Below are 14,549 nucleotides of genomic sequence, written 5' to 3' on the forward strand. Positions count from 1 at the left end.
TTTTTTCTTTTCTGTTAAACCCTCTGCCAACTCAATGTGTGTCCCGTAATTTTACAAAGAGAATCGGCAAGAGGCAATAAGGCATAGTACATAAATCAAAGAGAAGGAGCATGATCACAACCTTTTCAATGCAATGCTCATCAGGTTGATTGATGGCAGACTGTCAGTTCTGCAGCCCAAAGTCAAATTTGGACAAGCAAGGACATTTTACGTTTAGGAATAAAAAATATAGATGACTACACTCTGGTCATCAAATATTGTACTGTATAATACACTGGGTAACATAATTTGTAATTTTATATACATATATATATATATATATATACAGTATATTGTATGTATACCATTTTCTTATTTATTGTGTGCCCAAACTTTTTTAAACTCATTTTTCATTGAGCATTTAAGAGTTCACTGGGCTGACATGCACAGAATGTTATCTTGAACTATACATTCTGATCAAAATGTCAATAGGTAACCACTTACCTGCTAAGCAGGGAAAATTCCTTGGATTAAGCACAGATTGCTTTGAGGTGGATGCGCTAAGCAGCTGAAGGATAAATGGGCAAGAGTGTGTCAAGTGGAGGCTGAATGGATTGTCTTGAATTCACCTTTATATTTATATCTGAATAACGGTGGCATCCATGGAGTCTAGGAGATGGGTAGCACAAACATCACAAGTAGCACAAGACCTTGAGCAAAGTGCAAGAATACAGAATACCTGAAAGCTGTACTTTTTTTTATTACAAGCGAGAATTATATTATAATATGGTTGTGCAGCGTAATCATAGTAATCGTAGTGTTCAAGTGTAATAGTCTATACAAACCATTTTCTGTTTTTTTTTACTGCTTTTGAGCAGGTGGGTCAAATATGGATTGTAACAGTTGGTCACTATGGATAATTACACATAATAATCTGTCCTTGCACTGCTTGCAGGAAGTGCCTTTAAAATAATGTAGGAAGAGGGATCAATGTTAGAGCACTGTTCTTGACACAATGCCGAGAATTCTGCAGAACCCCATAACGGTAGGATGTTATCCATTTCTTCTTGGTGCAAATACCCACCCTCCTCTTTTTCTCCTACACTCTACTTTTTTGTGGTACAAATACCCACCCTCCAATGTTTCTTGATACAAATACCCACCCTCCTCATTTTCTTGGCACAAATACCCATCCTCCTCATTTTCATGATACAAATACCCACCCTCCTCATTTTCTTGGCACAAATACCCACCCTCCTCATTTTATTGATACAAATACCCATCGTCCTCATTTTCATGATACAAATACCCACCCTTCTCATTTTCATGATACAAATAGCCACCCTCCTCTTTTTCTTGATACAGATACCCACCCTCATCTTTTTCTTGGTACAAATACCCACACTCTACTTTTTTGTGGTACAAATACCCACCCTCCTCATTTTCTTGATACAAATACCCACCCTCCTCATTTTCTTGATACAAATACCTACCCTCCTCATTTTCTTGATACAAATACCCACCCTCCTCATTTTCTTGATACAAATACCCACCCTCCTCATTTTCATGATACAAATACCCACCCTACTCATTTTCTTAATACAAATACCCACCCTCCTCTTTTTCTTGGTACAAATACCCACACTCTGCTTTTTTGTGATACACATACCCACCCTCCTCATTTTCTTGACACAAATACCCACCCTCCTCATTTTTTTGATACAAATACCCACCCTCCTCTTTTTATTGGTACAAAAACCCACCCTCCACTTTTTCTTGGTACAAAAACCCACCCTCCACTTTTTCTTGATGCAAATACCCACCTTCCTCTTTTTCTTGATGCAAATACCCACCTTCCTCTTTTTCTTGATGCAAATACCCACCTTCCTCTTTTTCTTGATGCAAATATCCACTCTCCTCTGCATATATATGTATGAAGAGCCAACTCTTTTTTTCTCTTCTTTTTAGGTTTTGATAGAGTAGGAAAAAACCCTTGTCAAGTTTTTATTTCTATCCATGTCCATACTAGGTAGATACTCTCCCTGGTAGATAGGCTCATCCCCTTTGTTTGCCCTAGTGACTATCAGTGAGTACAGAAAGTAAAAGGCAGTCCAATATTTTGGAGTTGTCACCAACAGAAGAATTGAGAGTTTTTTCATGGTGACGCCTGTTTTGGTGACAGCTGTCTAAGAGAGAAATTCCTGTCAGCTTATGACAGTATAGTTAGTTGAGAGATTAGTAGAGATTTCCTATCACTTCATGTTGTGTCTCTGGGAGAAGAAGGGAAGGGAAGCTTACCCAAAGGTACAAAGACAGAAAAAAATAAATTGACACTTAAAATGAACTTTCCTACTGCATACAGAAAGCAACAGGTTCCATTTAGCCTGTTTATGACCACTATATGATAAAATGTGGTGTCATGGTAGATGGCCCGTAATGTCCAGCCGCCGCATATATGCATAACTGTTTAGTTCTTGGAGAAGCTCCATTAATGCCCCAGTTCTCACCGCCAGCTAATTGTCACATACTGATGATCGGTACCCAATAGGACGAGCTCCCTATGATGTCAGCATGTCAGCATTGTGCCAATGACAGTGCAAAAAGATCAGGAGCCCGTCCTACCAGAGCTCATTAAAAGTGCCGGCTATGGCATAAATGGCTTACTTGCAGTCCCTGCCATCAGCACATACTTGTCCTCACACTTCACTGCCACATTCTATTGGGTTGCCAGTAGTGAGTAAAATACCCAATACCACATCCTCACACATGACATCACTAGCGCTTAGTGATTGGCCCAGCACATGGGGCAGGGAGAGAGTCTTTAACCCTGTGTTAGAACCAGATGGCATCCTGAACCTAACATAGGGTTTCTTCTATTCAATTCTGGCTACAGAACCAAGCAGTGGGGGAGCAAAGAGAAGATCAATATAGGAATCTGTTGGTTCACAGGCTTGCTTTAAAACAAAAACTATAATATTATATTTCTTACTACAAGCCCAAAAATGTTCACGCTATGTTATATTCTTAGCAATTTGTCCCCCCCCCCCAAAAAAAAAAGAAGACAGATGAATAGCTTTTCACTCTACATACTGTATCCAATAATGAAATAATTTCCTTTTTGTTCCATCTTCTTCTTTAATCAATTAATCTTTAGTGTTTTAAAAGTTCTCCTGCATGATTATTAAAACATAATTCCCCTTGCCAGGAATCACTTACTCATGCCCTGGGGAATGTCAGTTCCCAAAATCTCTTATTTTATTCCTATCATATTATTAAGTTAAATGCTCTTTAACAGGCCTGCACGGACGCCTAATGCTTCTGAAATATTCTGAGGAACCAAAACAGATAAATGTAAATTAAATTTTGTGCAGAGATAGAGGTAAATTGAGTAGTGAGTAAATGGTAATAAATATATGTATGACAATGATGTCTGCTGGTGTTGTATTTAATTTAGATAGGGCAAGTACAGATACAGCAGGTATATGTTTCTGGGGAATAATCAGAGTCCGGTGAGAAATTACTGCTCATAAAGCTTACCAAACATAATAATAAACCAAGTTAAAGTAGAATTCTAGTTTTTACTTTGGAGTAGAGTGAGAAAAATGTACAACCTTTGTCAGCTGTTGGAGACATTCAGGAAGACTTTAGACAGCAATAAAACTGCAATGAAGGTTGAAACTCTTCCATGGTATTTTAAATATGTCCATCAAGAATAGCCTCTCATTATAGCAAAATTAAATTGCAAAAATTACTTGAAAGCTTTGCCTTCCTGTTTCCTAATTGTACACACACTGCCACACATGTGCACCTCAGTGTACGATATAATACAATTCTAGAGCTTCTGGAAGTAAGAGCAGGGACAAATTAAGTGCATACACAGAAGTGATCCATGGCCATCCAATGGAGAAGACTGCAAATCCCAAACCCAGATGAAGACAGGATAAAGATGGCAGCAGCATTGATGGAACAATGAGGTGGAGCATGGGCTTCACATCACTGAAAGAGGGCACTTTGGCATACTTGCACACTATGATGGAGGCTCTGGAGCCAAAAACCACGCTTAGTTCAAATATATTTGGTTTTAGGCTCCAAGTACTGACCCTATAAATACTCATTTGGTTAATTCTGTACATCAAAAATTCCCGTAATGTTTCTCATTAATCAGACTCTAAGAGCATTAGTTTGGCATATTGGCGGTTGACTCATACAACTGTAACTTCAGGTTAGGGGTCTACAGCCGAGGCCTTTTAGATGAGATAGTGAGTCCAAATTGATAAAGAAAGGTGCATTTATTACACTGCAGTAGGGATAATATAGCATACAAAGGTTCACCTTGTATGATATGAACTAAGGTAAACAAAATATATACAGTATCTGTCTCTTAAGCTTTAGACTATTACATATATAGACATAAGATCCGGGCATGATCGTATAAAGTCCAGGCGTGTTCGTATAGTTTAATCCAATCAAATCCTTATATGCTTGACAGCAAGTGGATGTAAACATCATATGATCAGTTCAAAATAGAGACTTGTGGTCAGGGGTGGACTGACAACTCATGGGGCCCCCAGGCAATAGAGGATCATGGGGCCCCTGTGTCCTTGCCCAAACTCAAAAAAGCCTATGAAAAAGGTACCAGGGGCATCTCATGGGGCCCCCTACTTACACTGGGTCCTCGGGCAGCACCCGATTTTCCAAATGGTCAGTCCGCCACTGCTTGTGGTCATCCATCATGACAGTTGCTGGTTCAAACTGGTTTGACCGTAAGATGCTTTTCTTATCCTTGAAAAAGGAATATAGCTGGCTAGATGCTTACGTCACAGGTACAAACTTCAAACCACATTTCCTGAGTAGAAGAAAAGGAAATGCAGTAAAAACTCTTAAATGACCGTATATATATGTGTATAAGAAAATGTATTATTAGACCCCCCATATTTCTACTGACAACCAATCTCTGTCCTGTAATCCTGTTCTTCTATACCATCTTTAGTAACTCTGAAATTCATACACCTAATATCTGGAAGTGTAAAATCACAGTCTCTGCTTTATATTGTAGGTACAGAAGGTTTACCCCCATGCTGGTTTGCATACATAGGTTACATTTTTGGTTGAATTGCTAGTTTGCCCCATGACTTGCTCACCTCTTGTTTTAAAGAAAACATCCAGTCTTTTTTTTAAGTTAAGCTGTGAAAATAAAAGATGATAGCCCTTAATTGTCCAATCTAAAAACATATAAAAAGTGTCAGCTTTAGTTAGATTCTTTCAGGTTGCCTTAACATTCTATTATAAATGTTGCAATTTTTCCATTGAACTTCAGGACATTTTACAACTTAACTGCCTAAAACCATCTTCCTTCTATACACAACTGATGGGCCTTTTCTTTTATGTAGTCCTTAAATTATAAAAGTAATTTTTTAAATCCTTATACTGACTTTGGGTATTTTTATACATATTAATTAGGTCATTGCTAAGGCTCCTTGTTTCTCTGAAGCTACACAAGTTTAGTTTTCTAGATTTGTCTTATACATGACACATCACTCATGACACCTCAATCCATTTTATTAATTTGGTTGCCTGCCTTTGAACCCACTTTAAATCGACTTTGTCTTTACACAGTGTGGTTCCTGAAACTATACATCATATTCATGATATGGTCTTACCAAGGGCATCTTGAGCATATTATTTTTTCCTCTATGGTATAGGGTGTCTGTTTTCTTTAAAAGAATGTGTATACATTTTTCTGTTGTCAGCCAAGTAATTTTAGACCTCATGGACTTGTGTATGTGCAGCCCTCAAATTTTAGGTTTTAAGATCGATAATTATGAAGTTGGATATTAATGATTATGATGGATGATGCAGTCATACAAGAGTCATGTTAGTGCATATGGCTGCCCCTGACAATATGTGTCTCTCTTCTTCGCTTGTACTCTGATTATATAGCTTGTGTATCTGCTCATAGCCCTGGGTGGCAGTCCCTTTAAGGTTTGGGAGCCACTCAACTTGGGCATAATGATTGCAACACTGGATCCCTCTTATCTCCCTTCCCTCTCCTCTCTGCTTCTTGTGTGGGCAGTGCAGTCTGGGAGAATAGAGATGGGAGGAAGCTGCAATGTGTTTGGCCCTAAACCAGGTCAGGAGAAAGCTTCCCCAAGCTGTTGAGTAACATGACTCCCAGTCTGAGACCAACCGCTGGTGGGGATGGAGGTAGGGCTCAGCTCAAGGAAGGTGTCAGAATGAGGATTTACCCTTATGGGTATTGTTAACATTTAGATATCATCAATGCTTGTGTGATTTTGTGGGTATGGTTAAAAGTGGGCATGTTAAGTAAGCTACCCCCAGATTTATAGTCACCTTATCATATATACCCAGCAGAAGCACCATAAAATCTTGCAATTTTAGTTTTCTTCAAATAGTGCTCTCACAGAGTATACATTGTCCCCTCTTGACTTCTAATATGTCTTTGATATCATGATGAGGAATCATCAGCTATCCTGTTAAAGAATCTCACTTTTTCTGCTGTATTTTTTGGAATGTTTAAAGTACAACTAAATTCTAACTGACAGGGATTATAACATTCTCTTACTCTAAGGTAAGTAAAAAAAAAAAAAGTTTTGCCTATTTTACTCTAGTTCTATTTTAATACTTGCCAGGGGGAGTGAACCCCAGGTAATGGCTGCAGAATGTAGGTGGACCAGGGCACTCAACTTCAGAGATCTTGTCACTGGGATCCTTAAGTGATAAGAAGAATCTACCCAAAAATAAGAACAAATCTTATCACAATTTCTGATTTTTTTTCATATGCTCTTCATATATCCATTTCTTTGTTGTCCAGTTCTTATGCTCATATGCATCATTTGCAGGCGCTTTTGGCTGTGAACACAGGTCAGCATGGGCACCCTGACTGGTCTGCGATTCTGCAGCCACATACACAATAAACTGTGCTCTGACTCCTTTCTATCAGAACCAGCATTACCTTTTTAGCAATTTGTGCTACAGTAGCTCTTCTATGGATCAGACTACATGGGCCAGCCATCCCTCCCTACGTGCATCACTGAGCCTTGGCCAACCATGACCCTGTTGCCTCTTCCGGTTTTCCTTCCTTGGACCACTTTTGGTAGGTCCTGACCATTGCAGACCAGGAACGTGCAACAAGAATGACAGCTTTGGAGTTGAACTGACCCAGTTGTTTAGCCATTACAGTTTGACCTTTTTCAAAGTCACTCAAATCCTTGCGCTTGTTTACTTTTTCTGCTTTCAACACATCAACTTTAGGAACAACATGTTCACTTGCTGCCTAATACACTCAACGGTCACTTTATTAGGTACACCTGTTCAATTGCTTCAGCCAATCACATGGCAGCAAATCAATGCATTTAAGTATGTAGACGTGGTGAAAATGACTTGCTGAAGTTCAAATCAAGCATCAGAATGGGCAAGAAAGAGGATTTAAGTGAGTTTTAATGTGGCATGGTTGTTGGTGCCAGACGGGCTGGTCTAAGCATTTCAAAAACTGCTGATCTACTGGGATTTTCACAGAGAGGTCAGAGGAGGATGGGCAGACTGGTTGCTGCGACATTCAGATGGTAGGGTCAGCATTTGGCGTAAACAACATGAAAGCATGGAACCATTGTGCCTTGTATCAACAGTCCAGACTGGTGGTGGTGGTGTAATGGTGTGGGGGATATTTTCTAGCAAGGTGTACCTAATAAAGTGTTAATAGTTAATGGGTTGTATCCACCGGCTGGTACCTTGCTACAAAGATTATAATAGGTGCCACGTCTTAGATCAGAGTTTAGGTTGTAAATTATGGACTTTGTAGGCTCATACCCAACACCATTTGTAATATTAAAACAATATAATTTATTCATACAGTTATAGAAAACAATTAATCCATAGTTAAAAATTTAGATATACAATTTTTGGAATATGATGTGATACCCCTGAAACCATAATGCAGTAGAGGCGCCCAACTGGAATAAAGTTGTAATGGGTACCCACACTTGATAACTGGGTCCTCCAACTGCGGGGGTTTCACTGTCCACAGATTTGCTCAGCTTTACATATTTTGTGATTGAGATCGCTTCTTCAGGAGCTAGCATATAGCATCTATATTTAAGAAAAATACATATAATTATTATAGATGCATAATAATTCTTTTTATACACAGTATGAAAATAATAACAGCAGTACAGTTACTAAAAGTAAGAAATTAATCATGCAAAAGGAAATACACACTCCTACGGTGAGAAATGGCTCCACAGACTAGCAGTGGGAAGGTCACCAGAGTCAATGCAGGGGCGTACAGCAAACTTCAGAAATATTACAAATGGTTTTGCATATGTGCCTAAAAAGTTCATGATTTACAACCCAAACTTTACCTAATAAAGTGGCCGGTGAGTGCATATCCCACCTACTTTCAGATGTCAATGTAACAAGAGATAATCACTGTTATTCACTTTACCTGTTAGTGGTCATAATGATATGGATGATCGGTGAGTAAATATATACACTATATTGCCAAAAGTATTGGGACACCCCTTCAAATCATTGGATTCAGGTGTTCCAATCACCTCCATAGCCACAGGTGTATGAAATCAAGCACCTAGGCATACAGACTGCTTCTACAAACATTTGTGAAAGAATGGGTCGCTCTCAGGAGCTCAGTGAATTCAAGCGAGGTCCTGTGATAAGTTGCCACCTGTGCAATAAGTCCATCCGTGACATTTCCTTGTTACTAAATATTCCACGGTCAACTGTTAGTGGTATTATAACAAAGTGGAAGCAAATGGGAACAATAGCAACTCACTTAAAATGACAGAGCAGGGTCAGTGTATGTTGAAGCGCACAGTGCGCAGAAGTCACCAACTGTCTGCAGAGTCAATAGCTAAAAACCTCCAAATTTCTTGTGGCCTTCAGATTAGCATAACAACAGTGTATAGAGAGCTTCATGGAATGGGTTTATATGGTCGGGCAGCTGCATCCAAGCCTTACATCACCAAGTGCAATGTAAAGCGTCAGATGCAGTGGTGTAAAGCATGTGTTCTCTGGAGTGACGAATCACGGTTCTCTGTCTGGAAATCCGAAGGACATGTCTGGGTTTGGCGGTACTTGCCTGACTGCATTGTGCCAAGTGTAAAGTTTGGTGGAGGGGGGATTATGGTGTGGGGTTGTTTTTCAGGGGTTGGGCTTGGTTCCTTATTTCCATTGAAGGGAACTCTTAAGGCGTCAGCATACCAAGACATTTTGGACAATTTCATGCTCCCAACTTTGTGGGAACAGTTTGGGGATGGCCCCTTCCTGTTCCAACAAGACTGCACACCAGTGCACAAAGCAAGGTCCATAAAAACATGGATGAGCGAGTTTGGGGTGGAGAAACTTGACTGGCCTGCACAGAGTAGTGACCTCAACCCAATAGAACACCTTTGGGATAAATTAAAGTGGAGACTGCAAGCTGGACCTTCTCATTCCACATTAGTGCCTGACCTCACAAATGTGCTTCTGGAAGAATGGTCAAACATTCCCATAGACACACTACTAAACCTTGTTGACGGCCTTCCCAGAAGAGTTGAAGCTGCTATAGCTGCAAAGGGTGGGCCAACTTAATATTGAATCCTACAGACTAAGACTGGGATGCCATTAAAGATCACATGCGTGTAAAGGCAGGTGTCCCAATACTTTTGGCGATATAGTGTATCTATTATTAATGTTATATTAGATATATGACCATTGATCAAATAGGTACAATCCAGGGATCATATTTGAGTGGCCACTATTTAAAATATTTTTGTTTTTCAGCTAGCTATGTATCTGTTAATTCGTGTAAATAAAAATATTAATTTCACACATGAGCTGCAGCCGTCTTGTGTTCAAACCCCCACAACCCTTTGGGATCCTTGATCCCTAGTCACTTCTTTAACTTGAGCATTGGTAATCCAAAACGCAATAGGAGGCCAAAGCAACAAACATATATCTGTGCAGTTCAATCAGAATGTTAAATATTGCATAAAAATAACAATTCAACCTGACAGCCTGATGAGTATCACAAACCCCCACAAGGGGAAGTCATCACCACAAATTCCATACACAAGCATCTCATTTCACATGGAGAAAGTTGTGATTTATGGCAGCAATCTGTCAGGCGAGGAGCACACGTCTGTTTGCCTGTAAATAAAAACTGTATCCACTTGTGATCATTTAGCTCATGTACCGGTGGCGGTAATGCAATGCAGCGTCCTAACACACCGCATCAGGCATTCCATTCATAGAGGCACAGAGAACCTGGCTGACAAAACGCCATGATATCAGTCTTGATAATCACTTATGTGTTCTATCTAGCATTAAGAAATTCTCGGCACATTTTCAGGACATTCATCACACCTGAAGGAGCTCTATTTGCCTGTCACATGATTTATGCTGGTGTCACCCCGACCGCTTGCTTTCATATATATTCACATTGCGGTGACTGACACGGTTTCTGTCTTGCGTACATGTGCAGCTAGTCAGCGTTAATGCTCGGAGCTTGATGCGGTCTGGTCATGCTGTGAATTCCTCTGTGGAATTTGATAATTTTGCAAGCAAACTGAAATCAGAAGCAGTCTGGAATATTGACAAGGGGATTCGTCTTTTCTAATACAGATGTGTACCAGTATGTCTAGGGAGTACACGTCTGGTGGGTTTGATTTACTATACACAAATAGACTGTTCACTGTACAAGAGAAGTTGCACTTTGCAAATGACATTTCCCCACAGCTTAGTGAATGAGGTAAAGGTCTGCTGACTTCTATCATCAGATCACGTTGAAGCAAGAATGCTTATTAATATAATATATTATATAATATATTATTTTTATTATATTATTATTATTACTATTATTATTTTGCTGTTAATAACGATGATGATGATTATTATTATTATACAGGATTTATATAGCGCCAACAGTTTGCGCAGCGCTGTACATTATAATGGGAGACAGTACATGAGACAGTACAGTAACAATACAATTCAATACACGAGGGGTTAGAGGGCCCTGCTCCTTGGAGCTTACAATCTAGGAGGGAAGGGATAGTGGTACAGGAGGAAAAGATGTGGGGATGGAGTGGTAGGAAGAGTGGAGGAGTTCAGTAATTACAGTTGTGGCCAAAATTATTCAACCCCCAATGCTGTAAAGGGGTTTAGGGACTATAGTGTACATTTGGAATTGTATTCAGAATCAAATCCTACAAGGACGTTGTAACTACCCAAATGCAACTAAAATGACATCAATTGTTTATGTAATACAGTAGTAAATGGTTCTTATGTGGTTTCTTCATTGCCACAATTATTCAACCCCTTAAAGACTACCACTCTGAAGAACAGAGGTTCATACAGGTGCTTTCCATCAGGTATTGAAAACACCTGTGGATGTCACCGAGCAGCAATCAAGCATAATAAGCACCAATTAGGCAGCTTTAAAATGACTGTGATACTCAGCTCCTTCTAGACATTTACTGGTGTGGTTACAAACATGGTGAAGGCAAGAGAATGGTCCAGGAAGACAAGAGAAGAGGTGATTTCTCTTCACAGGAAGGGCAATGGCTATAAGAAGATTGCAAAGATGTTAAACATACCAAGAGACACCTTAGGAAGCATCATTCGCAAATTCAAGGCAAAGGGCACTGTTGAAACGCTACCTGGTCGTGGCAGAAAGAAGATGCTGACTTCGACTGCTGTGCGCTACCTGAAGCGTAGAGTGGAGAGAAGTCCCCGTGTGACTGCTGAGGAACTGAGAAAAGATTTGTCAGATGTGGGTACAGAAGTTTCAGCCCAGACAATAAGACGCACACTGCGTAATGAAGGCCTCCGTGCCAGAACTCCCAGGCGTACCCCCTTGCTGTCTCCAAAGAATAAGAAGAGTCGACTGCAGTATGCCAAAAGCCATGTGGACAAACCACAAAAGTTGTGGGATAGTGTTCTGTGGACTGATGAAACAAAATTAGAACTGTTTGGGCCCATGGATCAACGCTATGTTTGGAGGAGGAAGAACAAGGCCTATGATGAAAAGAACACCTTGCCTACTGTGAAGCATGGTGGAGGGTCAATCATGCTTTGGGGCTGTTTTGCTTCTGCAGGTACAGGGAAGCTTCAGCGTGTGCAAGGTACCATGAATTCTCTTCAGTACCAGGAGATATTGGATGGAAACGTGATGCAGTCCGTCACACACCTGAGGCTTGGGAGACGTTGGACCTTTCAACAGGACAATGATCCCAAGCATACCTCCAAGTCCACTAGAGCATGGTTGCAGAGGAAAGGCTGGAACATTTTGGAGTGGCCATCGCAGTCACCAGACTTAAATCCGATTGAGAACCTCTGGTGGGACTTAAAGAAAGCAGTTGCAGTGCGCAAGCCTAAGAATGTGACTGAACTGGAGGCCTTTGCCCATGAAGAATGGGCGAAGATACCCGTAGATCGCTGCAAGACACTTGTGTCAAGCTATGCTTCACGTTTAAAAGCTGTTATAACTGTAAAAGGATGCTGTACTAAGTACTAAGATTGAATGTCACTTGGGGGTTGAATAAAACTGATAATGCTGTGAGCACAGAAAAGACATTTGTGGTTATTTCATTATAACTGTTATGTTATATTTGTCTGACCTACAAGTGCCTCTTTAATGTAAATGTAAGCAAGATGACTGAATGATCAAAAGCAATGTCAAACTGGCCAAAACACTCAATTTCAGTGGGGGTTGAATAATTTTGGCCACAACTGTAGCTAAGGCAGGGTAGGCTTCCCTGAAGAGATAGGTTTTCATGGTGTGCCTAAAGGTGAGGAGAGTAGGTGATAGTCTGATGGATTGGGGTAGGGAGTTCCAGAGGATGGGGGAAGCCCTGGAGAAGTCCTGGAGACGGGCATGGGAGGAGGAGATCTGGGAACTAGAGAGTAGGAGGTCTTGTGAGGAGCGGAGAGAACATTTTGGGTGGTATTTGGATACCAGATCGGTGATGTAGTTAGGGGCAGTATTATGAACAGCTTTATATGTCAATGTTAGCAATTTGAATTTTATCCGTTGGGCAATCAGAAGCCAGTAGAGGGATTGGCAGTGGGGGGTGGCGGATATGGAACGGTTGGTAAGGTGGATGAGTCTGGCCACAGCATTCAAGATAGACTGAAGCGGGGATAGCCTGTGGTGAGGTAAGCCGATGAGGAGGGAGTTACAGTAGTCAAGTCGTGAAATAATAAGGGAGTGAATGAGTTGCTTAGTGGTTTCCGAGGTTAGGAACGGCGTATTTTGGAGATGTTGCAGAGGTGAAGTCTACATGAGTTTGTCAGCGATTGGACCTGGGGCTGGAAGGACAAATTGGAGTCTATGATTATTATTATTATTTTCCTTGCACATGATTGGTTAGTCTTTGCAAAGTGAAATTTTATCACATGCACTAAGCCCTGGGGAAGACTCCCTTGTAAATTGCAACTTCCTTTGCAGGGGGAAAAACCTACTTGCCTTTAGTAAATCAACCCCCTATGTGAAATACTTAATACTAGTTTTGCAGTCAGGAAGTAAGAGAAAGGGCCCCTGAATGCAGGGGGGAAGGGGTGAGGCTCTGTGTTTGGTGGAGGGAGTAGCAAGGCATTATAACCAAGAGTACCTGTCTGTTGGCATGTGCCATCATCTTGTGTGTAACTGGTTGCCCAGTTTCTCTTCCTTTTTTTGTATAGTGAGCTCATATTTAATGTGTGTGTAATAGGTAGGGCTTAAAGTGACTCAAAACTCTAGTTTTTAGGAAAACATTATTAAAGGATACTGTATATTCTTAATTCAAAGCCTTCAGCCTCCTTGTAGTCTCCATATCCCCTTTCGTTTGCTGCTGACATCTGACTTCCTGTTAAAGGGTGGCTTCATCATCCAACTGTATGTAGGAACATTGCCACCCTCTCTTGCTTGCTCCAAAAATAGGCTATGGGACTTGTAGTGTGCATAGATCAGTGTACATGACTGCAACTAACATACAGAAGTGAGGGGGGGAAATAAAAGGTTTGGAAGCTCATGGAACACATTACAGGGAGGCAGAAAAACACAGTAAGAAATAATTTCATGAAAAAAAGATTACAGGGTCAATAAGCAGTGGATTCATATTGATTTTTTTTAAAATAAGGATATTATTTAGTGTAATTTAAATCTTATCCAAACCCCCCCAAAATGAAACAATATATTGCGGCTTACCAGTCCTTAGATGTAGCTTCTGTAGTTGATATTTTTACATTATTTGGTAATCCTATGAATAATACTCTTCCTGGGAGGCTAAATTCACCCCTCCACTATGTCTATGGAGGGAGCCATGGTTGCCACTCAAGCATGTCTGCCATTGTTTGGATGATGGGGAGATTATTAGTTTACAAAGAAAAGATAAGTCTGCTTTCAGTGCAATGCACAGTAAGTTAAAATGGCACTGAATGCCTGGCAAGGTCAACAGATATTTTCTGTACTTGTTGAAAATGTTCTTAGTCTGAAAAAACAAGAAAACTAATACAGCCACCACATCTAATGGTTGGTAAGCTGCAATAAATGATTTTGTTTTGGGGTTTTAATATGCTTT

At 40.4% G+C, this 14,549-nt stretch overlaps 1 protein-coding gene across 2 annotated transcripts in view; it reads left to right on the top strand.

The window, feature by feature from the left end:
• LOC149445821 (catenin alpha-2) overlaps window positions 1-14,549 on the top strand; it is an 845,912-nt gene that overhangs the window by 742,197 nt on the left and 89,166 nt on the right. The gene's annotated exons all lie outside the window — the stretch shown is intronic.

This window comes from Staurois parvus, unplaced genomic scaffold, assembly GCF_062004578.1.
Source record: "Staurois parvus isolate SC_StPar_1 unplaced genomic scaffold, SC_StPar_1.0 ptg000708l, whole genome shotgun sequence".
Taxonomy (NCBI): Eukaryota; Metazoa; Chordata; class Amphibia; order Anura; family Ranidae; genus Staurois; species Staurois parvus.